The sequence below is a fragment of the Equus caballus genome, chromosome 24 (assembly GCF_041296265.1).
Source record: "Equus caballus isolate H_3958 breed thoroughbred chromosome 24, TB-T2T, whole genome shotgun sequence".
Taxonomy (NCBI): domain Eukaryota; kingdom Metazoa; phylum Chordata; class Mammalia; order Perissodactyla; family Equidae; genus Equus; species Equus caballus.
Genome location: NC_091707.1, coordinates 49,375,262 through 49,402,756, shown reverse-complemented (window position 1 = coordinate 49,402,756; position 27,495 = coordinate 49,375,262). Strand labels below are relative to the sequence as shown.

At 48.0% G+C, this 27,495-nt stretch overlaps 1 long non-coding RNA gene across 4 annotated transcripts; it reads right to left on the bottom strand.

Annotated features, from left to right (window-relative positions):
- Nucleotides 1–205: 205 nt before the first annotated feature.
- On the bottom strand, nt 206–27,457 carry LOC138920647 (uncharacterized). 4 transcript variants are annotated; one of them, XR_011432177.1, is made up of 7 exons: nt 26,596–26,883; nt 24,698–24,868; nt 23,365–23,505; nt 22,122–22,235; nt 16,292–16,360; nt 12,819–12,975; nt 206–1,763 (listed from the first exon to the last, which is right to left on the bottom strand). It is a non-coding gene; the product is annotated as an uncharacterized lncRNA (long non-coding RNA). The 4 variants fall into 4 exon arrangements; XR_011432178.1 differs by having other exon boundaries at nt 12,819–12,932; XR_011432176.1 differs by lacking the exons at nt 206–1,763; nt 12,819–12,975; nt 16,292–16,360 and adding exons at nt 20,520–21,824; nt 26,951–27,457 and having other exon boundaries at nt 26,596–26,699.
- Between the last annotated feature and the right edge of the window lie 38 nt (nt 27,458–27,495).

Below are 27,495 nucleotides of genomic sequence, written 5' to 3'. Positions count from 1 at the left end.
TGGTTTAATTTACAGATGAAGAGACTGAGGCTCAGAGAAGGTAAGTAACTTACTCAAGGTCACACAGCAGATAAAGGCAGAAGAGAGACTTGATTGTAAACAAAGGGCTCATGCTCTTGACCACGATATGATGTTGCCCCATCTCTAACTTGGTATACTTTTGTGTCAAATATTATTTGGACTGTAAAGAAAATATATGCTCAAATTTCTATCCAGCATAAATTTATTTGTCTATTTATTATTTTTGTTGCAGTAACATTGGTTTCCAACATTATATAAATTTCAGGTGTACATCATTGTATTTCAATTTCTGTGTAGATTACATCACGTTCCCCACCCAAAGACTAATTACAATCCATCCCCACACACATGTGCCTAATCACCTCTTTTGCCTTTCTCCCTCCCCACTTCCTCTCTGGTAACCACCAATTCCAATCTCTGCCTCTAAGTGTTTGTTTGCTGTTTTTTTGATCTTCTATTTATGAGTGGGATCACAAGGTATTTGACTTTCTCTCTCTGGCTTATTTCACTTAGCATAATACCCTTAAGGTCCATCCATGTTGTTGCAAATGGTAAGATTTCATCCTTTTTCATGGCTGAGTAGTATTCTGTTGTGCATATACACTACATCTTCTTTACCCACTCGTCCCTTGATGGGCACCTAGGTTGGTTCCCAGTCTTGGCTATTGTGAATAATGCTGCAGTGATCATAAAGGTGCGTGTATCTGTATGCACTTGTGTTTTCAAGTTCTTTGGATAAATACCCAGCAGTGGAATAGCTGGATCATATGGTAGTTCTATTCTTAATTTTTTGAGGAATCTCCGTACCGTTTTCCATAGTGGCTGCACCAGTTTGCACTCCCACCAGCAATGTACGAGGATTCCCTTCTCTCCACATCCTCTCCAACACTTGTTGTTTCCTGTCTTGCTAATTACAGCCATTCTGACCGGAGTGAGGTGACATCTCATTGCAGTTTTGATTTGCGTTTCCCTGATAGTTAATGATGTTGAGCATCTTTTCATGTGCCTGTTGGCCATCTGCATATCTTCCTTGGAAAAATGTCTGTTCAGATCTTTTGCCCATTTTTTAATGGGATTGTTAGTTTTTTTGTTGTTGAGCTGTATGAGTTCTTCATATATTTTGGATATTAGCCCCTTATCTGATAGGCGGTTTGCAAATATCTTCTCCCAATTGTTAGGTTGTCTTTTCGTTTTGTTCATGGTTTCCTTTGCTGTGCAGAAGCTTTTTAGTTTGATGTAGTCCCATTTGTTTATTTTTTCTATTGTTTCCCTTGCCCTGTCAGACATGGTATTTGAAAATACGCTGCTAAAACCGATGTTGAAGAAGGTACTGCCTATGTTTTCTTCTAGAAGTTTAATGGTTTCAGGTCTTACATTCAAGTCTTTAATCCGTTTTGAGTTAATTTTTGTATATGGTGTAAGATAACGGTCTACTTTCATTCTTTTGCATGTGGCTGTCCAGTTTTCCCACCATCATTTATTGAAGAGACTTTCCTTTCTCCATCATATGTTCTTGGCTCCCTTGTCAAAAATTAGCTGTCCATAGATGTGTGGGTTTATTTCTGGACTCTCGATTCTGTTCCATTGATCTGTGTGTCTGTTCTTGTGCCAGTACCAGGCTGTTTTGATTACTATGGCTTTGTAGTATATTTTGAAATCAAGGAGTGTGACACCTCCAGCTTTGTTCTTATTCCTCAGGATTCCTTTGGCTCCAGCATAAATTTTTAATTGTCTTTTTTCAGCTGTAGAATAACACAGAGATATAGTATATAAATATGTAAAATATATACATATGTAATTATATGTAATATACGTAAAATAATACAGAATAATAATACTTTGAAAGAACTAAAAGACACTCATAAAAAAAATTGATTCACTCACTCAACACTTAGCAAAGATTTATTGAGCATCTACTGTGTGCCAGTGAGTCAAGTGCTGCTCTACGTGCAGCAATGAACAAAACAGACAGGCAGTTTACAGAGTTTATATTAGAAAATAAATGACAGGTGGATGATGGAGAGAGAGAGACAGAGAGAGAGATACAGAGTGTGATGGGTAAAAAAAATAAATAAGGAAAATATCAGACAGGAATAAATATGAACATTAGTACTGCAAAGTATTAAAACAGGGTGAAGTGATAAACAGTGACTGGGCGACTAGAGCAGATGGGCTGGTCAGATCAGGGAAGACCTCTAGGGGAGGGGACAGCTAAGCTGAGAGGTGATGAGGAGGCATTCCTTCCATTTCCACTTGGACCATTCCAGAACAAGGGAGAGGCCCGTGCAAAGGCCCTGAGGTGGGAACCAGTTTGGCACCTTCTTGTAAAAGCGAGAGAAGCAGTCCCGTGCAATGTGATTGGAAGAGTGGGCAGGGCACATCATGGGGGCTTCTGTGCTGGGTGCGGGGTCTGGATTCTGGTCCAAGGGCTGGGAAGGGGTTGGAGGGAGGTGACAGATTTGACTTCCCCTGTTCAAAGGTCACGCTGCCTGCCGCGTGAGGAGGATTAGATTGCAGAGGGCAGGAGTGGAAGCTGCGGGCCCCGGCTGAGGCAGTGGCTGTGAGGCGAGGGATGAGGACCAGAGCGGTGACAGTGGAGACGGAGGAGAGCGATCACACTGGGGAAACACTGCATTTTGGAGGTGAAGTCAGTGGCTCCTCCTGATGGAGGAGACGGGACGAGGGAGTGGGGGCAGGGGGCAGAGGGGAATGGAGAGTAAGTTCTAGGTCCTTTGTTTAAGCAACTGGGTGGACAGTGGTGGCACCACAGGCACGACTGGATTCAGGGGGATGGTGATCAGAAGCCCTCCTGTGGCCATGGTGACTATGAGATGCTGCTCACACCCATTCTGGAAATCTCAGCCTGGAGCTCTGGGATCCAGCGGGTAGAGATGTCCGTTTGGATGCCCTTGGCACATGGATGGTGCTGAAGGCCACGAGCCTCGGTGAGGTCCCCTCAGGAGGCAGGGAGCTAGACCAGGGAGGAGGCCCAGGGGTGCAGAGATAAACAAGAACATGGGACTGAGATGCCCTGGAAGGGCTGCGTGGAGGAGGAGGAGCAGCATGAGCAGACTGATGGGCTACCAGAAAGGTAAGAAGGGCCTGGAGAAGGGGAGGAAGCAGCCAGCTGTGGTCACTTGATGACCCTCAGCAAAACGCTGGGCCCCAAGCTTGGCTGGGGTTGGGAGAAAAAAGGAGGTACTAAAGGAAATTATCAGAGATGGTGAATCTAGACTTAAAAAGAGCTCAGCTGAGCTTTTCAGAATTTGTTTGCCCTGAAGAGTAGCAGTGCAATGGGGTGGCCCCTGGAGGGGGACGTGGGGTCAGGAGAGGACGTTTCAAAGCTTGAAGATACCAGAATATATTCGTGTGTTCCTGGGGACGATGCAGTAGAAGGGAGGCATTGCCAGTTTGGAAGAGCGCAGATCATGACAAAGTCCTGGAGGTGAGAGGGGAAGGGACCCCAGCACATGACAGGGACCTTTTCTTTGTCATAACAGGAGGGAAGGCAAAGAGTGTGGGCACAGATTGCACCCACTGGTTGCTTTGAGGACATCCACTTGATTCCTGGCTACGGCAAGGCCACCAATGAGAGAGGGAAGCAGGGAGAACATTGGGACAGAGGGAAAAGAGTGACAGTGTGAACTTAGAGAGCCAAGAGGAGAGAGGGAGGATCTGGGGGCAGGGTTGAGGCACCAGGGGGCTGGAGCGTGCGGCTGGCCTGTGGATCACACACCTCCATGTGGTCAGGATGCTGCTCTTGTAAATAATGCTGTGCTGAACATCTTTGCCTATCAAGACACTTCTATATTGTGCACTATTCTCTCCAAATTGAGTGATCGAAGTGGATTAAGGCATAGGAACATTTTGTAGACTTGTGACAGATATTGGAAGCCTATTGTCAGGTTGCTTCCCCAAAACGGTTGTTCAGGCTTTTGCTGCCCCAGGAACCTACCAGAGAGGGTCCTCGACTCCACCGCACCATCACCAGAACACTGTCACGGTATTTTCTGAAATCCCTCCTAATTTGATAGCAAAGACGAGTATTTCATTGTTGTGCTTACAGCTTTTCCATTTCTTTGATTCATGTTGGAGTGAAACAGGTTTTCATCAGCTTATTAGCTATTTGTCTTTTCTCCTATTGTCGATTGTCCTTTATGGTGTATTGAAAGAGACACCGAGGTAAATCTCAGTGCAAGGATGGCCACACAACCCAGCAGGAGCGAAGCCGGGAGTGATCTCACAGAGAGGGAGTTTGTGGCTATTTATTTTCCTGACAGTTGCAACGGCATAAAAAAACCCAAAAAGCCAGTGAACTGAGTCAGGGCCATAAGCAGCGTATTTTAAAGCTAACTTAAAACAGGACGCGTCGTTTAACCTGTCACCTCTTCTCTCTCTTTCTTACATACACACAGACATACACACACACACACGCTGATGACAGTGAGGAATTATTTACAGAGTTCTATCTCAGCCGAGCTTTTTGTGATGACTTTTATTAATTATTGAGTAATTCAATAAATAATTCATGATTTTCCTGCTGGTGAAGGCATCATCAAAAACACGTGAATACAAGTCAAGCCAACCCATAGTCTTCCTGAGGCTGAAATAAACCCAGATTGTATTTCCATGTATGTGTGAATGTGTGTTTGAGTGTGTGTGCCAACGAGTGTGGAAGCCTGCATGTGAACAAGTGTGCAAGTAATTGTGCATAGGAGTGGACGTTGAGCATGTTGTGTGAGCATGTGAGTGGAGGTAAATATCTGGATAAGAGTGAGTGAAAAAGGAATTTCTCTGGCTTCATATTCTGCATGTTATTATACTTTCTTTGGTCTCTGGTGATGGGAGCAATAGGTTTTTTTTCGTTGTCTGTATAAGACCATTCTTAAAAAAAAAATCCAAATTTCAGATAGAGGAAATTGAAATAAAAAAATATGTGTGCACTGGGGAGCAGTGAGGATCAGGGCGGGGGCTGTTGGGAAAAGATAAATATCTTCCCCCAGAAACTTTCCTTGATTCCAGAAGCTGGGTTTCTTAGTGTTTCTTACATCATAGTTACTGGGACAAATCACTGAAGCATACAAAAGATAAAGAGAAGGAGAAGCTCTTTTAAAATGGAAAACAAACGGCCATCGACCTCACCAGCAGGATTTCTAGTCTGACTCCTTTGGGGAGGGACCTAGGGCTCAGCCTGAGGGTGGGGAGATGGCCAGTGGTGGCCGATCTGAATACCCTGTGTCCTGTGGTTGCTAGTCAATGTTTCTGGGCTTCTGCCTATAAAATCTTCATAACAAATCCCTGCCCGAAGACCCCTGGGGGCTACTATTGGAGCTTTGAGGGGAAGTGAGTGCTGTGTGCCCAGGGTCCCCAGGGTGTCACGGGAGTGGGAAGGACACGAGACAAAGGACAGTTCTCAGTTCCTGTCTGGTCTCTACCATTTCCTGGCTGTGCAACGGGGGGCAAGTTGCCTTGTTTCTCTTAGGCTCAGTTCCCTCAAGTGTGACATGGAACACCATTAACTATGAGGCGGGAGCAAATGAAACAATGCAGGATCATGGTGAGAATTAAAAGGGCTCACCTTGGCACAGTGCCTGGCACATAGCTGGATCATGATAATAGTTTATTCATTCCCTGTTCATCCCAAGGGGCAGCATCTGAGCATTCCCCAGGTCCCTTAGTGCCACCAATTGGTGTCTAGTTGTAATATCAATTACTGAGAAACAAGCGTTAAAATCACCAACTCTGACTGTGGATGTGTCCACTTCTCCATTTCGTTCTGCCAGTTTTTGCTTCATGCATTTTGAAGCTTTGTGCCAACACATTTGTGATTGTTGTATCTTTCTGTTGAATAGACCCCTTTATCATCATGAAATGTCCCTCTCTCCCTAATAACAGGCTTTGTTCTGAAGTCTCCTTTGTTTAATATTAAGATAGTCACATAGCAGCTTTCCTTCGACTAGCACACATGTGGTACATCTTTTCCTGTTCTTTTACTTTTAACCTATCTATGTTTTTATAGTTAAAGGGTGTCTTTTGTAGGCAGTATATAGTTGGGTCTTGTTATTTTATCCAGTCTGAAAATCTCTGCTTTTTAATTGGAGTGTTTAATCCGCTTATATTTAGTATAATTATTATTATGTTTGGGTCTAAGCCTACAATTTTGCTATTTTTTCCTATTTGTCTCAGCTTTTTGGCTTTTCTACTTCTCTTGTATTCTTTTCTTTTGCATTAATTGATTTTTTTTTTTTTTTAGTATTCCATTTTATTTCCTCTATTGTATTTTTAGCTATACTTCTTTTCACTATTTTTACTGATTCTTCTTGGGATTCTAATATGCATCTTTAACATATCACAGTCCACTTAGAATCAATATTGTACCACTTCATGTTTCATTCTTCACATTTCTCAAATTTAAAAACAAGAGTACAATTACATTTATCTTCCTAGCCTTCATGATATTATCGTCATATATTTCACTTCTACATTCATGGTAAACCTGATATTACAATGCTATTATTTGTGCTTTAAACTGTGATTTGTCTTTCAAAGAAATCAAGGGAAGAAAATAAAAGCTAATATGTTATATTTACCCACATCTCTATCATTTCTGGTGCTCATTGTTTCTGCCTTCAAATCTGAATTTCCCTCTAGATTCATTCCCATTCAGCCTGAAGAAGGTCCTTTGGTATTTCTGGCAGTAGAGGTCTGGTGGTGACAAGTTTTCTCAGTTTTTGTTTATCTGAAAATATCTTTATTTTCCCCTCATTTTTAAACAGCTCTATTGAGATGTAATTCACATATCACACAATTCACCCATTTAAATTGTCTAATTCAATGGTTTTTGGTACATTACATTACTGATTTTTAAAAATTGGGATAAAATATATAGAACACAGAATTTTCCATTTTAACCATTTTTAGTATACAATTGAGCGGCAGTAATTACATTCACAATGTTGTGTGATCATAGCCAATATTTCCAAAACTTTCTCATCACCCCAAACAGAAACTGTACCCATTAAACAAAAACTCGCCATTATCCCTCCCCCCCAGTTCCTCTATTCTACTTTCCTTTTTTTTTTTTACAGCCCCAAAGGACCCAGGAAAGGCACTGCAGGTGGAGGTGAGGGTGGAGAGGCTGCACCAGTACAGCAGGCTCCGGATGGAAACGTTTGCCACCAAACCCCTCCTGTGATTTCACCCTCAGCGCGTCCAACTCTGTAACGGGCACTTGGTACTACCACCTCACTGCGCAGGTGACATGGGAGAGGCGGCCACAGAAAGTGGACAGCTTTATCAGGGACCCAGCAGACTCCAGAATCCTCAGGGAAAGGAGGTCTGTCTCTATTAATTCGCCCATTCTAGGTACCTCATATAAGTGGAATCATACAATATTTGCCCTTTGGTGGATGCCTTCTTTCACTTGGACTCTCCAATCCAGTGAATTTTTCACTTTATTTCCTATCGTATTTTTCAGTTCTAAAACGTTCCTATGGTTCTTTTGTTTCCATTTCTCTGCTGAGATTCCTTGTCTGTTTACTCGATCAGACCATCTTTTCTTTAAGTGGTTGAAAATCTTTATAATGGCTTCTTTCATATTCTTATCTGCTAATTCCAACATGGGGGTCATCTCTGGGTCTGTTCCTACCAACTTCTTTCTTTTTTTTCTTAATGATGGAACACACAAATCCCATCTCCTCCACTTTGACCTGCGTGACCTTAGGCAGATGAACATCTCTTAGAGGGTTTTCCCTTATATATAAGAGAGATAATAGCAGTTATTTTGCAGGATTGTCAAAGAATTGAACAAGATAATATATGTGAAGAGCCCGGCATATATGTCTTTAGTGAAAGGTGGCTGTTATTGCCCTTTGAGATGCTCAAAGGCATCTCTCCCACAAAAAGCTCTGATAGCTCCATCTGGAATTGGCAGCCCCTTCTTGGTGCCCCTCGACATCTCGGGCTTGTCTCTCAACCACACATTATTATACTATCTGCTCACCTCTGTCTCTCCTGCTAGACTATGAGTCCTCCAGAGTAGGGACAGGTTGTGCTCAGCGCTGTGTCTCTGGCTCACAGTAGGTCCCCAACGTATATTTGTTGTACTCAGCTGAAGCGGCCCCTCTCTAAGAAGCCAGGAGCAGTTGCACAGGCAGTGCAGTTTACTACTGTCTGTAACGTGGCAGAGAGTTACAGTGGCTCAGGGACTCCCCACGAGCCAGCAAGCCTGGCGTTCCCTGTGCCTTCAGCTCTGTAAAACCATAATTGAAGCTCACGCTGCATTAAGCATTGCTTGTATTGAGCCTCGTGGAAGCCACAGTTGCTCTTTGCGTCTAATATGCTGCTGACATTTCATTTTCACAGCATCGATGTTTCATTATTACTCATTGCTTCTGCCACGAGACCATAAATACCTGGTGCATGCGTTAGGCATTTCTCCCCACACGGCACTCTCGTGTCTGAAATTGTTCCCAATCCTCCTCCTCCGCTCTAACTTGGATACCTGACTCCTGGCTCACTCTTCCTTCCAATGAACTTTGAGGCAGCTATCAGCAATGGTGAGGATGATGATAAGCAGGATGATGAAGTCTAAAGCTAATGAGCTGAGGGATTACTATGTTCCAGGCCTTGTGCATGGTATCCCATTTAATCCTTATCAATGCCTAGAGAGAGGAGTCATTATTCTCACCTAATGGAGGAGAAATGGAGCCTCAGGGAGATGACGAGTTTGCCCAAGCTCATATGAACGGTAAGGAAATCTCAGTCTTGCGGACTCTTTGCCCAGGGTGACTGTTTATGGTGCTCACCAATTCCTGACTCTGAGGACACGTGCACATGTCTGACCCCACCAGTCACATCAAGGTGCTCATGGCTCATAAAGCTCTGGGAGTGGTGTTTTTAAGAGGGATGTGACTATCTTTGATGGAATAAATGTGTGTGGACAGGTAAAGTGAGTGGGGAGACCTGGGACATGTGAAGGGAGTGAGGGCTGGTCCACACAACTGTGACGACAGACGTCACTTGTTGAGGGCCAGCTGGCCCCAGAGCACACACCGGGCAATTGGCATGCGTTATCTCCCTCTGACTTCACAAGGATCCTGTGGGGGAACTATTACTTCCATTTCACAGACGGAGAACTGAGGCCTGGAGAGGTTTGGCCATGTGCAGCTCCCCAATGGGCCTGCTCTCCCCTGTCCCCAGGCCTATGTCCACCCTCTGCCTCTTTCTCTGCCTGGTTCACTCCTGGTCACCTGGCCTGCAGCACCCCCAAGCTGGGTCAGGGCCCTCCTGGCCCCACAGCAACCGTACCCTTCACCCCACCATGAAGCTTTGCACACTGCACTGTCCTTCCTCATTTTCTGCCCTTACCCTCCATCTAGACTGCGAGCAACTCACATCTTACTTGGCTCCCTATGTTTCAATGAGTTAGTAACGTAAAATGCTGGCACCATCTCTGGTGCATAGTAAGGGCTCCATAATGCTGTTACTTTTAGTGTCCCTATTGCTTATCACAATGCCAGGCACATGGCAGGCCAAGAAACATCTGTTAAACTAAGGACTGAACAACTATCATACGGCTATGCACTCACAGAGCCTGGGATACGGTTCCTCCTGTCCCAGAGACCCTAGGCATCACCTCCTTCACCTAGGCTGGACCTATGGGATACTGTCGCTGACATGCCCGTTGATGACATGCCTAGACCTCCAGACGGCACCCCACCCGCCTACACCCCATCAGCAGAGGCAGGTGCGCACATGGGGAGCAGCTCTCCTCCACCCCTGCCCCAGCCCCAGGACCTCTGCCTTGGAGAAAGTCATGTAGGCACCTCGGGAGACGTAGGCTTAAGATCTGCCCTCTGCAGGGCTAGAGGAGGGTTAGGGAGGCCTCTGCAATCGTTCTTGGAATTCTCCAACATAAAACGTTGATCCTAGTCTTCTGAAAAGAGCAGGGGTTTAAGACCAGACTTGTCAATTGACCTTCACTGGTCGTCTAAACCAGCTCCCTCCTCTTGCTGTGTCCCCCTGGGAAACCTTCATTTTGGTCCAGGCCTTACTCTCTGTCCATCCTCCACCTCCATGGCCTCTTTCATCCTGGGGCAGCCGTTCCTGGGATGTGAATTCCAGGCTCCTTGGCTCCTTGTTCCTTCTGCTCTGATCAGGTGTGCCCCGCCTCCCAGCAGGGCAGCTAGAGGGAGTCCCAGCTCCCAGCTCTCCCTTCCCACTTTCTCAGAAGATGGGGCTGCACCCCGAGATCCTCAGCCAGTCCTGACCAAGGCAGACCCACCAGCAGGTGGGGGCTACGACTACTCTAGTTCCCCAACCCAGGAATTGTGTGCCCATGGCATATGTCCTGGCACCTGGTGTACACTGGGCCTTCTTCCTCCATCGTCGCTAACTCTTATTAAAGGCTTACAATGTGTCAGGCGCCGTCTGGAACACCTTAGATGGTAAATATCATTTCCTATGACTAGACCCCTACACGAGTTTGGGGGACTAGGGCCTGGTTCTGGAAAACCAGTCCACTTGGTGGAGGCCCTGAGAGCCTCCACTCAGATAACTAGACACTGTATCCATCATGGACAGAACACTTAGGACATCAACCAACTTGCCTTCCAGAACTGAGGCTGCCAATTTGCCAGGTCCAGCCACCAAGCTGAATTCTTCTGGGCATTGATATTGGCCCAAACCAGGTCCAAGTTCATTCTAACACCTGGATACTGGATGTGGGTTGTGGGATCTGCCACTGGGGCTGGCCCAGCTAGCCAGTGCAGCCTTGGCCTCCTCCCTTTGACCAAGTCCATGCCTATGCTCCCAGCCTCCCTCAGGGCCAAGTCCACCTGGATTAGAATATGAACTCTCCATTTGACCACCCACAGTGATCAAGCCCACCTAATGACTGATTAATTACCTACTTTGATTGGCTTGGTGATGGCCACCATCCCGGGAAGCCTCTCAGTTCTTTTCCTCCCACTGTCCTCTCAGCCTTTATAAAAAGCAGGATTGCATGAAAACATCATGACTGTGATTCTTGCTGAGGTTGAGAAAGTCCACACTGAGACGTGGTTATCTTGTTAAAGCTACAAGAGAACACCTATGCCCTTTAGACAGAAGCATAAGTTCCCCCATAGAGAGGATGGCATTCCAGTTACTGTGGTTGCAAATCAAAGTAGAGTGACATAAAACAGCCCTTTGCTGTGCTCATGGATTCTGTGGGTCCGGAACTGGGGAAGGGCTCAGTTGGGCAGTTCTTGCCTGGAGTCCCTCATGAAGGTGCAGACAGACGTCGATCGGGGCTGCAGTCATCTGAAAGCTTGACTGGGGCTGGAGGATCCACTTCTGAGGTGCATCACTCACATGGCTGGGAAGTTGGCACTGGCTGTTGGCCACGGGCTGTGGTTTCTCTCCACATGGGCCTCTCCATGAAGCTGCTTGTGTGGTCTCATGGCATGGCAGCTGGCTTCCTCCAGAATGAGATACCCAAGAGGCCAAGATGGAAGCTGCAACACCTATTATGAACTAGTCTTAGAAGTCACACACTGTCGCTTCCACCATATTCTATGAATGACACAGGTCAGCCCTGATTCAGTGTGGGAGATTACACAAGTAAATGAACACCAGGAGGCATTAATCCTTGGGACCGTCTTGGAGGCTGGCTTCCATAGATGTCATTCCCAAGATGGAAGCAGGTCCTTAAGGTGGTAATGGAATCGGGAGCCGAAGAAAAGAAGTCACATCCCTTCCTAGGTTCTAGATTTGGGGGTTTCAAGATGTCCAGCCATGCTCTCTTCAACTGTGGGCACCACAGTAGTGCCCATCACGTGAAATAAGAGTGGGGTCTGAAGCCAGCCGCAGTTCCTGGGCAAGCTAGAATCCCACCCACAGAGTCAGCCGCATTTTGCTTCCCTGCCTGGTGCTCACTTGGCCCCCACACAGGGCAACTCAGAAGTGCAGAGGGGTTAACAATCCCTAGCAAGAAGGGATGTGAGTCTGTGGACACGAGCCCCAGTCCCCATTCCCTTCCCAGAAACAATTCTAAGTCTCATTCGACGCAGTACCTGGAGGGTCCCCAGTGGGTATGAGCCCCAGTTGCCAACAGCCATGCTATACAGTGCTCATTATTGCCCTTTTTCTCCTTGCCTGTCTCTCCCTGCCTGTTCTCTCCTGTTCACAATAAACTCCCTTCAAACAACTCCTTGCCTGAGATTCTACTTTCAGGGTGACCCAAACTAAGACAGTCACCGCACATTCCTTGTGGGCCCCACTGTCTAAATTCACAATGTTCTCTTTTATTCAGCAGACACTTTTCGAGCCCTTGATCTGCACCGGACACTGGGATGCCAAGGTAAACCAGACATGATCTCAGCCCTGAAGGACCTCAGCCTCCCGCACAGCAGCGCTAGACAGAGGCACCAACACATTGACGAGGGCAAGGACTCCGAGTCCAGGACGTGACCGGAGCCCAGAACACGGGTCTCTAAATCAGACCTGGGAAGTCTTCTCAGATAATTGATGCCTGAGCTGAGGGGCACCAAGGATGAAAAGTTGTTAATGAGACCAAGCAAGGGTGAAGCTGGTTTGGGCCAAGGGGAGTGCCTGAGGGAGTAAAAGGCAACGACATTATCAAGGAACCACGGCTAAGGTTCTTTGCTGTTTTTTTTTTTTTTTTTTTAACATTTCCAGAGAGTTCTGCCAAGCGTCCAGCCCTCACATGGATGATTTCATGTAATCCTCATAACAACAGGATGCAGTAGACAAAATTATCCCCATTTTTTAGATGATAAAATGGAGGTAATTACCTGTGGTTACTCAGCTAATAAACAGCAGAGCAATAATTCAAACACAGGTCCATCTGATTCCAGATCCCAGAGTCTCAACCCCAGGAATGTGCTTGCTTCTAGGGTCAGTGGTGCCTGTGGAGAGAGGTGTGGACAGAGCCGGAAGAGTAGGCAGGGGCTAGAACAGAGACAGCAACAAACTCTGAGAGTGTAAACGAGGGAGTGACAAGTTCACATTCGGAATTTTCCAAAGATAATTCTGGGCATTGTCAGAACATTCCCTTCCGGGTTGCAGAGTATGAGAGAAAGGTCCTTGTCCATCCCGGGCCCACGGGGGTAAAGGGCAAGCAGTGCCCCCGTGAGGCCGGAGCAGGAGTGGCAGCGATAAATAACAAGGTTCCCCTCTCAAGCAACGGGGACCCTCCCCGCAAGGCTCCAGAGCCCCTCTCCCTTAAGAAATTGCCCTCCAGCACTAACATTCCTGGGTTTGGGATTTTATTAAGGAAAGTGACATTTTCTTTAGGTTTATCCGTCCTGGAAAGCGTAATAAGCATCACGCAACGAGCAGCGAGGACCTCCAGGGTGCAATGATACACGCTATGACTATCTTTGACTCACCCTGCTCTTTTCCAGAACAATCTTAATTAAGTGGAAGGTGCCAGTTGCTCTAAACGAATTTACCAACTGCCTCTCAAAGTAACTCTGATTAATAGCAGAGGCACAAAAGTGTCACCATAACCAGGTCATGTGACATAATACAAATGACTGTCTGTTGCTATTTTTAAGTAATGTTTATTAGAATCCCTTGACGCGTAATAAATTTAATTTACAGCCGCTTGTAGCCCAACTTATACATGGCCTCCTGTGGCTCGGCTCATTAACACACTCAGGGAAGAAATGAGTTTTCTCTTTAATTCTCCCATTCCATTTCTCCTTTCTAATGAGGCCAGATTGTGAAACTCTTCAGGAGAGAATTTCTCCATCGTCTCCAGTAAAAACTGTCTTTAACGCTCAAATTTTTTAATTATCACAGCGGCGTACAGCACAAATTCGTGTTAGATAGCTCGGGGCAGAGCTGGGGTAGGAATGAGTGAATCATCCGTGCTCGCATGAGTGAGTGTGAGATCTCAGAAGGGAGGATGAGAGGAGGAGGCCTGTGGGTACCCAGAACATTCCAGTTGGAGACTTGGAAGCCTCGAAACAAATCCAACTATTATTTACTGGGCGCTCTGGAGAGAAAGAAGAAGGTTCCTGGTTAGGATAGGAGCCCAGAGAACTGCAGTCTAATTCTGCTTCTGAGGCTGGATTAGAAAGTCTCTGAGGGCCTTTCAGGCTCTGATTCTTTCCATTTCTTGGCCTGAGAACCAAATTCAAAGCGAAACATTTCAATCAAACCATCATATGGAACAGCAGTCAGCCAGCTTGTTCTGCAAAGAGCCAGAGAGTGAGCATTTCAGGGTTTGCATGCCGAGGCCAAATCAAGGATACTATATATACTTAAGGAGCAAAGGAGAATAAATTTCCACCGATTATTATGGGTGGAATTCAAAATACAATCAGGATGTGTATTTTGTAATAGAGCTCTACTGATGAGAAGAGTCGAATTCCTTTTTATGGGATAGCTTTTGTTTAATTGGGGTTCCTAGTGTTCCCTGTCATAGCACTGATTAAAAATAGTGTAATACCCATTCTTAGCTCATGGGCTGTACAAAAACAGGCGGCAGACAGCATTTGGCTCACAGGCCATAGTCTGCCAACTCCTGGAGTAGAATAGTTTCTAAGAGTGTGGGCTCTGCAGTCAAAGAGCCTGGGTTCAACTCCGGGCTGCACCAACCATCAGCTGGGAAGCTGAGTAACCGCTTGCATCAGCGATCTACCGTCACGATAATACTGATAGACTTCAGGGGTGTACAACGAGAAATAACTACTTAGCTCCTGACTCTGCAGGACCCCCTTGATCTGGGGTGGGCTCTGCTGCTCCAGGTGGGCTTGCTCATGCACGTTCCTCTGTCAGTTGCAGATCAGCTAAGCTGCCTTGCTGATCTTGGCTGGGCTCGCCCACAGGCTTGAGGTTCAGCCAGCTGTTGGCTGATCCAGAGTGGCCTCAGCTGGGGTGACTCAAGCAACTCGCCTCTGTTCCATGTGTCTTTCACCTCCTGGCAGGCTAGCCTGTTCTTCCCTTGGCCACGGGCGGGGAAACAAAAGCAAGCAAACCCAGTGACATGGCACCCTCCAAGCTTCCACTTGCGTCACACTTGAGACATCCCGTGGGTCCAAAGCTGGGCACGGGGGTCCCGAGTCAGAGTGGGAAGGCAGGACCACGTCAGACGGCAAAGGGGGTGGATGCAGCAAGGGGCCACACACAGGAACCACTGATGCAGCCTCACTGCTCTTTGCCTATTTCCTTTCTATGAAAAGGTGACAAGAAGAGTAGCTCCCTTATAAGGTCGCTGTGAGGATTGAAGGAGTTAACACTGTAATATATTTAGAACAGAGCCTGGTGCTTAGTACACAGCCAAGAAATGTTAGTCATCCTTATTACCTGGTTTACCTACTCTGGGTACCAGCATCTTCATTCTAATAGCCTAGTAAGGATCTATGCAGTCTAAGGATCTAAAGATAAAAGAACCCGGAAAGAATTCTTTACTCTGGGGCTCTTTTAAAGTTTTCCCTATGCTCTGCTAGGTATGGACACGGATGCCAGAGGAGGTCTGGGGTGTCTGGTCTCAGTCTCCTGCTCCCGCAAAGGAAGTACCAAGAGGCTCAGAGAAAGGAGCTGGTCTTCCAAGGAGATGTTCCTGCGTGTTGCAGGTTGTCTGGTCCCAGGCCATCGGCATGGGCTGGCTGCTTCTAGTTTGGGGCCCTCTCTCCCTCTCTCTCAAGGCTCAGTGTCTTCACTGGTTGGCTGATACGAAGGCTTTGCTTTCCTCCCAAAGGTCCACCCCGCCAGCTGCTGCCTCTGTGACCTGAACTCCGTGAGGCTGTTCTCTGTCCTGCTCGTCACGATTATGTCAACAGGAGGGGCTTTTCAAGCTTCCCTTAAGGAGGTAAGTGTCTCTTTCTGCTTGGAGTATGACTCAGAAAAGGGCCCCCATTATTTGGGGAAAAAGGGTACATTTGAGGCTCTTGTGTAACATAATGAAGCATCCTTCTTGCAACCCTGCCTCTGGGGTTGCTGTTTCTTGTCTTGTATGGGTTACACACACTCCACTTTTAAAAGCTCCAACATATGAAACTCCACAATGCAAATCATTGAAAGATGAGACAGAAATTGCTAGCTGTCTAGTTGTCCCCAGTATCAATATTTCTTATTCATTAGTAATGGAGACTCTGATTTTAAGCTCGGCATATGACTGCCTTCACTAAGAAATGCGTTTGTTTCACAGCCTCCCTTGCAGCTATGTGGGGTCATATGATTAGGCCTAGGTCAGTAGGATGTAAGCAGAAGTGTCATTTGATACTTCCAGAAAGTGCTCTCAAAGGGAGGAACATACCCTTCTTTTTCTCTTCCTCTTCCCTCCTGGCTGGAATGTGGATCTGATGGCCGGCATTTGAGCAGCCATCTGGGACCAAGAGATGAAAAGAAACCTACATGTTGAGAATGGCAAATCAACAAGCTAAAAAAAAGCCTGGCCTCTGTTCTGTGGAGCACCATACTAGCCCCAGACTTTCTTTTACCAGAAATAAATTTCTTTCATGTTTAAGCCCCTTGTGATGACTGAACTGTCTAGCATTTGTGTGGTATTTTAGAGTTGACAAAACCCATTCCCATTTATCTTCTCTGGTGATCTTCCCAGGCAAAGAAAGTAATATTATTGTTCCATTTTACAGGTAAGGAAACTGAGGCTCAGGGAGTCTAAATGATTGCCTGAGATCAAACAGCTAGGTAAAATCTGTTATTCAAATCTCAGCTGTGTGACTCTAAGTCCAGGCTTTCGGCCAGCACTCGGCCTGCCTGCCTGCCATCTGCCCACACGCTCACCCACATCCCTCCTCCTAGTGCTGCCAGTGTGACTTTGTAAATCACAAATGTACAATGTCACTCTCTTGCTTAATACCATTCGGGGCTGCCCCACTGCCCCCAGAATGGATTCCAAATGTCTCAGCATGGCTTGCAAGGCCTAGCTTGTCTCTCGTGCTCTCCCACTCTCACCTCCAGCCATGCTTGAGAGCACGTAGCCAGGAAGTAGCGGTACTGAGGTTCAAACCCAGCCCTGTGTGATACCAGAGTCAGTATGCTTTTCCCCAAATCGTGAGTCCCCCCAATTACTCGCACAAGAGGGTACAAAGGGCAGCCATACAAGTCCCTATAACGCAGACCACAGACAGCACAGAGAAGGACGGGATGAGCTTGGGGGGGTGTGGGGGCAGGGGAGGTGATGTTTCCTGGAAGCGATGTGAGCTGAGATTTGAAGGATGACTAGGACTTTGCCAGGAAGACAGAGGGAAAGCACTCCAGGCAGAGGAAACCGCATGTGCAAAGGCAGGGAGGCGTAAACAGCAAACATGGCAGAAGACGGCAGTTTGGTCAATCCACAGCAGAAAGTACGATTGTGCCGAGACGCTGAGAATACGAGGTTCTTCCTTCTAGCCCGCGCTCACCTCTGTCACAGCCCTTCACACACCGTCTTTATAATCATCTCTTCACCTCTCTGTCTCTCCCCACCAGCCTGGGAGCTCCTGGAGGGAGGCAGGGACCCCGTCTCAGGCAATTCTGATCACACTGCCCAAGGCTGGGACATAATCTGCATTCTACACGTGTTTGCTGAGTGCCTAAATGAGCATGGCTTATCTCAACCACTTTTCAGGGACTATCAGACCAAGTTGCTCCTTCTACATCATTCTCTGAGATAGGCGTGCTCTTTGAAAAGTTAGAACGAATAACTGAGTGCCGGCCGGGCTGGTCAACGCGGGTGTTAGCAGGAGATCTTCAAGCTCCCGGATGCTTCTGACATTTCTGACAAAAGTAAATGGCAAAATCCTCATTCCCTGAAAAATCTACAAAGCTCCAAGACAGACAGGTTTCCAGGCAGAAGCCATTCCCCGAAAATCCTAGTGTAAACAAGAAGCAGTTTTGCAAGGTCTCCCTATGATAAAAAGTCACCCAAACATTTCATCATAAGGCGAAATGCAAAATGTAAAACTTCGTAAATTGTCTCTCTTTCTATTCTTTCATTCAACATATATGTCCCGGGCCAGCGTAGGTCAATCGTGGCTCTGTGGCGGTCTCTTAGTTTGGGTTCTCCCAAAAGCAGAGCGTGAGACGAGGACTGACGCAGGTGATGTATTTGGGAAGTAAGCCCAGAAGGAGGAGGCAGGACCAGTTAAGGCTGTGGGCAATCGGGCCTCTGTCCACTGGGGACCCCAAAGAACTGCACAGAATGAGCCGGGGAACTGTCCTCAAAGAAAGGGAGGCTGGGTCATGTGTCCACAACCCCACTCTATTGTTCAGATCGTTCTGGAGACCTCAACCTCCTGCGCTTCTAGTTTTTGTCTGCTAGGTGGGCTTCCTGGACTGTCAGGCAGAAAAGCAGAGAGATGCTGCCCCCTGGTTGGGATGGGGGAGGAGGGGGGGAGCCCAGGGTTAGGGGAGCTGTCCATCACGGCTGTGCTGAAACAAGAGGTGGGCGGAGGGGATGAGGCGCAGGATGCAGCAAGTGCCTGCCCCGGACCATAAACAGAGGAGCCCAAACCCCCTGGTCTCATGGATCTTAGAGTCTAGTGAGAGCAGACACAGACTAACCAAAGAAGCATGTAGTAGAAAGCATAGGTACTAGGGAGGAAAATAAAACAAAGTAGGGAGAAGGGGCGAGCCAGTGGGCAAGGGCTAACGTTTTAAATAGGCCGGTCACAAGGGGTCTTGTTAAAAAAGGACGTGAGCAAAAACTTGAAAGGGGTGAGGGAGTGGGCCCTGCTGATATCAAGGGAAGGGTGTCCCAGGTAGAAGGAACAGCCAGGCCGAGGCCTTAAGGCAGCCTTGGGCCTGAGGGTTTGAGCAATAGCAAGGAGGACGGAGGAAGCATAACAGAAGATATAGTCACGTGTCACTTAACAATGGGAGACACTCTGAGAAACACATCGTCAGGTGATTTCATCATTGTGCGAACATCATAGGGTGCACTTACGAAAACCTATATGCGACAGCCTGCTACACACCTAGGCTGTATGGGTACTGATCTTATGGGACCACTGTTGTGTACGCGGTCAGCTGTTGACTGAAACATCGTTGTACGGCACGTGACTGTGCTGAGAAGGTAAGTTCAAGAGGGGAGGGGGTCCCTTCCCCATAGGTCCAGCGGCATGGGGTTTGTGCAGTCACTCTCAAATATTTACAGAGCTCCTAGTAGATGTAGGGTGCTGCCAAGTGCCTGAACTCAACGATGAATAAAACAGAGCCCTTTTCCCCAAGGCTTACACAGTGAGGAGAGAAGACAAACTTGCAGTTAGATAAAACGGATGGGACTTCTTGGGGGCCTGCTCCGTGAAGGCACTGGGCTCAAAGCTTTCCATGCATTATTTCTAGTATTCTCAACTCAGCCCAGCAAAGTGAACAACAGCATCCTTTTTTAGGGTCAGGGAAACTGAGGCTCAGAGAACTTCCCAGACTTGACCCAGATTCAAGCGACACCGAAATCAGAGTTCTTTCCACTCAGTCTGTGTGTCCTGATAATCAGAGTCCAGTAGGATGGGTGCCGCGATGGAGGGGCGCATAAGACGGAGGGAAGGGAGGCAGGGACGACTGTGTAGGAATTGGTCAAGCTGACAAGAGGAGGGGGGATTTTCCACCAGGGAAACAGCGTGAGCAAGGCAAAGAGGCGTGGACAGCAGGGTGGATGCTGGGAACTGCAGAAGCACAAAGTACAAAGGGGCCAGGGAATGGGGAGGCAGCGGGGTTGGGGGTGCTTGGGTGCTGTTAGAGAGTCTTCTGGGGAGCTTGAAGCAGGGAAGAGAAATGGCCCTATTTGCAGTTAAGGAGTCATGCATGCTTCTCCTCCCTCCATTAGAATGTGAGATCTTGGAGAGCAGGCTCCATCTTCATTCTGTTGGCTCCTGCTTGGCCCAACACGTGGAAGAGAAGAGATGGAGCCGGCTCTCCCAGCTGGGCTGGCATTTGGACTTGACCGGCCCAGCCAAGTCCAGGGCTGGCCCAGGGGTGGCCCGCCAAGCGGTTCCAATCAAACGTTCTCTTGGATCAAATCTTTTTGGACTCTACTTTGATGTAGGAAAATGACACTGGGCCCAGCTCTGCTACCAACATGCCCAGTCCCAAAAATTTGTTCCCAAGTTTTGGTCCTTTCTTAGGATTTAAGAAAGGATGACAAGGGAAGGAAGATAGAGATAGTTTTAAACTAAAGTTTAAAATCTGGGCTTCTTCCTGACTCTCCTCCATGTCCAAACATCTGGCTGAAAGGGATGCAAGGACCAAAATGATCTTGGGGAAAGAGGTAATTCAGAGTTTGGGGCAAGATAAAATCTACCAATACAATCCTCATAATGAATCCTGCTCAACTCTGAGGTTACCGGCCAGAGTGTGGGACCAACCTCAGAAGGACAAGTGAGGTCTTGGATAAAGCCTGGAAGACACTTGGGTTCCCCTCCCCAGCTCTGGTCAATCAGGAAAACGTCCTGTCTGGACAGTCAGAGCTGACGTGTAAAATGTGACATTAACAATTACACATTTAATTCAAGCTGAGGTAATGAGCAATTTGGACAATACCCATGTCTTTTTCAATAACGGTACGTTTATTTGCAGCATTTTGAAACATAATTAGCCTGCATAATTTCATGGTTCAATAATGAATGTTCCTTTCCTGGTCATAAAGTGTTTCCTTTGTTTTTCTTGTGTTTTACTCAGAAAGAATTTCTGATGCCAATTAGCACTCTTGCAAAAGGGCAGCATTTTTTGCCCCTCTTTCCTTCAAAATGATCAGAGATGGCCTTTTTCGAGTAATTATTATGTGCCAGGCTAAGTGTTTATATGAATTATCTCAGTTAATCCTTCCAAGAACTCTTTGATCTAATTATATCTAAATACTATTATAATTCCTGATAGACAAGAGAAAGGAGTCTGGCTTTAAAGGTTATGACAGCCTCCAAAGATTATACAGCTAGTGAGAGTCAAGCAGGCTGATTCAAGAGCTTGTCTTCTTGACCAGCATGAGATCCTCCCCCCTAGAACCTGCCTGTATTCACAGGAAAGCGGAGGCCTCAGGAAAATCATCTGGATGCTTACAGAACCACTTCTTCCAATTCGCTACAGTTGTACAGATGTTTCAGATATAAAATATCCTGGTTGCCATTGTGTCGCTTTATGCATCTGGTCACAACATCTAGAGCCCATGAAACCTCTAAGAACTTGTCTAAGCCTGGGTTGCCCAGAAAAGAGGGCCTGAAGCAAAGTGGGGGTGCATTTTTGGGGGTGCAATCCCAGGTCTGAAAGAGTGAGGGAAAATAGGCAGAGAGGCACGGAAGGAAGGGAAGTCAGTCAAATGTGGCGCGTTCACTGAGCTGGCCACAGTTTTGCCACAGAACACAGCTAATCGTTCAGTCACACAAGACAGATTCGAACAGGCCACAGGGAACCATGGACAGGGAAGGGGGACAGTCTACCAGATCTTTCCAGACCCTTGTCTCTCATTGATCAAAGTTCTTAACACAGGGAGTTAACTCCCCCACGCTTTCAGACTGGCTCCTACAGACAGCTGCTGGGGGAGTCAGATCCCACTCCCCATGGTGTGCAGGCTTCATCTGAGTATAGGATTGAGGTGGGAGCCAAAATCACCATGAGCATCGTCAGGCTGGACTTGGCCTCTCTTGCTGCTGGGGCCCCTCCCAAGGTGGGCATGATGGAGGCCACAGTGAAGCTCAGCTCTACCCTTGGGGAGGCTGGAGGTCCAGTGAGGTCCAATACAGTCCACCCCTTGCATTATTCAGAGCTGCTCACATCCTATGATGTATGGATCTAGCTTGAGACCAAAATGTCACCAATTTCAAAGTCCAATTTTTGAAGTGGTCAATTGTAACTTCCTAAAAAGACATAAAAGTGTTAGCAAACCAAGCCATAGTCCCACGGCTGCAGTTGGTCCTAGGGCCATAATTGATACCATCATCTTTCCCCCACCCACACTTCCCATTCTGGATTCCAATGGTCAGCTCTTCAGCTGGTCTGGGGTTCTTCCCTGGAGGGTCTGTGGATGTTGCAATCGCCCATTCATGGTTATCTCTGAGCAGGGAAGCCCCGGTGAATCCCAGAGCACCAGCTCGGGCTGCCATAACAAAATACCACAGGCTGGGGGCTTAAACAACAGAAATTCATTCTCTCACGGTTCTGGAGGCTGGAGGTCCCAGTTAAAAGTCCAGCAGAGTTGGTTTCTGGTGAGAGCTCTCTTCTTGGCTTGCAGACAGCTGCCTTGTCCTCACATGGCCCTTCCTCTGAGCCTACAAAGAGAGCAAGAAAAAGAGCTCTGATCTCTATCGGATTAGGGCCTCACCCTTATGACTTCAATTAATCTTTCCTCCTAAAGACTATATCTCCAAATACAGTCACATTAGGGATTACGAATTCAACATATGAATTTCACGGGAACATAATTCAGTGCTTAGCACCAGACACGCTCTTCCCTGTGCCCACTGTGTAATAGCCAGCCTAGATCCTCACAGTAATCAAGGATGATCACCCTACCAGTATGGCAAATTCTCTTCGGACTGCTGGTCCACTGGCACAAGGAGCCCCAGGTACCCAGGTAGTCGTTACAGCTTCCAGTTGAGTATAACTCTTATTGTCTTCACTGGTGGAAGCTTCACCTTCAAGGAGCCAGGACCTCTAACCCTTCAGAGTCTAAGTTTGCAGGAACGAGAAGCACAGAGTCTGCAGGAATCTCACTGGCAGTTGGGCTCAGAGGGGCTAATCCTACTTCCACTCCTTGGCTCCCAGATTTGTGTATCTAACTGTTGGAGACACATCTATCAACTCACGCTACATACAGAACAACGCCCCAACCCCATAGGTTGTTGTCTCCAAGCTGATGTCATAGCTGAGCCTTCAGCAGACCATGCCATCATTCAGAAAAGCACTAAGATGGCCAGAGACAGAGGCTGGTTGACTTCCATAAGATGAGTCATCAGGTCCCATTGCTGAGGGCCTCCTTGGCAATGAATGCTCTCTGGTGAGCATTAGGATGAGGCAGAAAGACCCTTACCCTTTGTGTCCACTCCCATGAGTTTATCCATTTACTATTTACTTGCCCTCCATGCCCTTGAATTTTCAGTCTTGATCTTTCCATAAACAAGTAGCCAAGCTGCTTATCTCTGCACAGGAGTCACAGATGTCTGCAACTCAGGCCACCTCTCCTTCCACCCTTGAATGGGGATCTAATGCAACAGTAGTCTATTCCCAACTAGCACTGATCTATTGTGTTGACCTGGATGTAAATGAGGCCCTGGTCCTTTCGTCCTCCATCACACTGTCATAGTGAACTCCCCTTTGAGCCTATAGGAATACACTGAGGAAGAACTTCAACAGAGGTGGGTGCGATGAGAATCTGGGCCATCTGTTTAGGTCATTTACCTGTTCCTTCTGGACCTGCTCGAGCCTGATCCTAAATGCACCACTTCTATCACATGTGGGATTGCTGCTGCTCATGACAGTGGCATTGCATGATCCTTCTTCAAAGGAACCCAGCCTCCTCTTCAATCAATGGGCTCTGGCCTGTGAACAAATAGAAAATTTTCCATTGCAGTAGCTGATGTCATCATTCTGCTCTTAGATTCTTGACTTTAAAAAAAAAAATTTATACAAATTGAGCAATACCCTTGTCAACTCTCCATTGATCTTATCCCTAGTGACATCACGATCTATTAGCCACTGATCTAGATATCTATGGCTCAAGGCAATCTGACTGCCACTCTAACCTTGCATCCAAATGGTGATTATGCTCCATTCTCTCTCAGGAGTTAGTAGGCCACCTGGCCTTTGCCATTACATTGACTCCCATTGATAGCAGGGAGTCAATTTCCCCACCATTTCCCAGCACTGAACCCAGCATTTAGAGGATCACCATCGCTGAACTTCTCAAAGATGCTGGTATTCCCCACACCTCCCTAACCAGGGCTTTTCCTTTCGGCTCCATGAAGGGAATGTTGTCTGGGCGATCCCAGGAAACATAGTCAGGTGGTGGGTTCTCAGGTCTTACGATTCTGATATTCGCACCTCACTGAGCCTTCTGTTCCTTTTCTCAATATTGTCCCAGAGAAGTTCTGGCATCTTGTTCACTGTAGGCTATTGTCAAGGGAACAAGCACCATCTTGCAAGGCACCTGCTGCAATGGGGTCACTGCTTCGTCTTCAGGGCAAGGGGAGCTGCTCCATTCTGACAAAGGGAAAAAGGGTGCTTCTACCAGCCAGAGGATTTAGGAAGGTTTTTAGGTCCAAGATTTTCAGGTTTGTCCACCCAAATGCCTCTTACCTCTATTGCAGATCACAAGGTCCAAGTCTTTCCCTATCAGAGCGCTGACTTGGACATAGGACACCTGTGTGGCTGCACGGTTAGTCTTCTTTTTGGCTCTGCCACCCTTACAATCAGATCCTGAGCCTAATTTTCAGCACAGTCAGTCTTGTGGATGTCAAGAGATGAATGTCCTTAAAGTGTTCATAAAGCATGCCTTAAGTTGGCAAATGGCTTCTCTGAGCCTATTGTCTTCTTTTTGCAAAACCTCCAGTACTGTGAGAAGAAGCCACCTAACCCCACCATCTTTATGATTATCATTTCCCCACATTGACATAGTGCAGCAGCCACTTGACTTCCCAAAGCCTTGCTTTCTACCTGCATCTCATTCCAATTAGCTGCCAGTGAAGCTTTAGAAACTGTAAAGTCGCTATACGCCAGGTAAGACCCTGCTTACCGTCAGTAACGGGGCCTTTCTTGCTTCCACATAGATGGGAAATTCAGCTCCAACGTCCCATCCAAAAGATTTGCTTTCTAGGGACACTTGTAGTACCAACTTCCCCGGGTCCTTAGGAGACAGAGCATGAAGCAATGCTTGCTTGCTAATACTTTATTGAGGGATACAATCCTAGGGCCATAAAAATAAGAGGAAAAGAGAAGTGAAGCCAAGAAGGAAGGAAGTAAATACAGAGTTGTGTGTTGAGCGGGCCACATCTTCAGAAGAAACACTGCCCGTTGCTCACGCATGCCTACTGGACATCTCCTGACAGCGCAAATGAATCACGCAATCCATATGCTGTGTCCCTCCCATCTCTTGCCTTTCATTGGTCAAAATTTGCCCCAAGGTTTAACTCCCTGCATTTCTGAGTAGTTATCCGGCCCGTGTAGGCAGATCTCAGGTACCGTGGTGTGAGTTGCCATCTGAGTCTGGAAGGGGTGAGAGGAGTCAGAGCCTGCCTAGGTCCTGCCATGGCGCGAGGGAGCTGGTGACAGAGCCTAGCTTCAACCTAAGGGAGGCTGTGCTGTTCCGTGGTGTTAGGAGGACCAAGAGGATGTGGGGGCAGGTGACGCTCAAGAGGTGCCTAGATTGAGTCCAGTACAGGAATATTAAAGATCAGAACGGATACTGCAGGCTTTCTAGCACGCAAAACCTGCCCAGGTTCTCCCACAGTACAGAACCTCTAGTTGGGGGTCAGTACTTCCGAATCCAGGTGAGCAGCTGTGTGATCCTGGGTAGGTCACGTCTCTGTACCTGTCAAATGGGGCAATTACATTTACCCCGCAGAGCTGTGAGAACTGAATTAAAATGTGATATAAAAAACATTTTTAAGTGGCAAAGAGCTCCATGTATAAACCACAGGTCATATCTAAGGACTGAAGTTGTGTACTGAACGAAATACCCCAACTGGCTTAAGTGGAAAGACATGAAAATACCCAGTGTTACTTGACCTCAGATGACCAATAGGGCTCAATTTTGTGCCTCATTCTCCTGCTTCAAACTGTTGGTGAGAGAAAGTCATCTAGGAAGCCCCCCACCCACACCAATATTTTCTTCCCATGCCTCCTCCTCCATGATGGGCCCCTTAAAGGCTGCAACAAGATCTGATATGTCCAGTGTTGGATACACAGCATCGAACCCTCTGTCTGGCTCTTCGTAGGTGCTCACAGACACTATGTATGGAATGAATGAATAACTGAACGAATGAACAAACGAACCAGTATCTCCACATCTTTCCCCAAGGGATTCCCAACACCTGAAATACACGCCCCGACTCCCAGCATGTCCTCTTATCCTGGAAGACTTTACTGCTCCTGCCTCCAGCCTTCGCTCTGTCCTCCACTTCCAGTGCGGGCCCCTTCTCACGCCACAGCTGACCGTGGGACGTCAGCGGACAGTGGAACAGCTGATTTTATTATCTGTCTCCCAGATCAGATCCCAAGCTCTAGGAGGGGACAAGGCTTCATTCACGTTTGTCCCCCAGCATCTCACTGCTTCAGATGTGGCTCTACAAAGTTTGTATGCAGAAGAGCCTTGGGTCAGCACTCTGCGTGAAGGAGGTTGCTAGCAAATTGGTCTGAAAGCCGGTTTGCAGAGCAAGCAGTTTATACTTAGTGCGTGTGTTTATATGGGGTGACTGAAGGGCGCCCACAGAGACTGGGGAAAGGAACTAAGTAAACGTGTCTTTAGTGAATGGACCTTAGTGCCTGACTCTCCTCTCTGTCCTGAGCCGCTAGAACCCCTGCCCAACCTAAAAATAGGATTGTCCATGCCTCGGGGGGCCTTCTGGAAGGCCACCCCATCAGTCAAAGCGCTGCCAAGCGCTTCCACCCGACGAGCAGAGCGGCTGCGCCTACCTGTGGTGCGGCCTGTGGGGCCAGGGGCAGCTTGTTTGAAAGAAACGTAACGGGCTACTTCGCGACCGACTTGTTGATAATCTTGCCTCAAACAGGAGTCTGAGCTGGTAGAGAAAAAAGAGTGGTAGAGAGGTCCTCCCGAGGGCCGTCGGCAACTCCTTCCAAGACGCAGCCGCGCGGTTGGAGAGGTCCCCGTCCTGGGAGCACTGAAGAGAGAACCTGGCCCTGGGCCCTGCCCGGGAGGTGCGGCCTGCACCTCGGAGCCGGGAGCCTACGCCCTCTCCGAATGGGGCGGGGGAGGGGCGAGTCCGCAAGCACCAAGCGCAAAAAGGGACCTCCGCAAGTCAGTCTTTACCCTCTTCCCGCCGCCTCGGAGAAACTTGGGGGGAGGGCAAGCAAGGAGCAAGACCCCCCGGAGCCTGGAGTCCTCTTCCTCGCGGGTGAATAAATTATTAAGCGCCCAATACACAATAGCCTCGCTAGATGGAGACGAGCAATCACTGCAGCGGCGCTGGCGGCGGCGGCGGCGGCGGGGAGCGCGGGCGGGAGCGCAGCCCGGGCGGGAGGCGGGCGAGGCTCTGGCGAGGCTCACGTCTGTTTTCCTTTTTCGTGCATTATTTATTTCGCCTCCGCCCGCGGCCCTGCTGCCCGAGCGGGCGCTCCCGGCCAGCGCCTCTCGCTGCCGCTTCCCGCGGGCCGGCGTGACTGGAGAGGAGAGCTCGGGCACCCCCGCGCCCCGGGCAGCCGCGCGGCGCCACCGGGAAGGGCGGGGACCCGGGCAGGGCACGCGCTGCCGGCTCCAGGCGGCCTGGAGGAGACTTTCCCCGCCTTCGCCTCCGCCTCGGCAGCTCGCCCAGGGCCTGGGCGCGGGGTGCCGCCTCTCCCGCCCCGAGCGCGGCC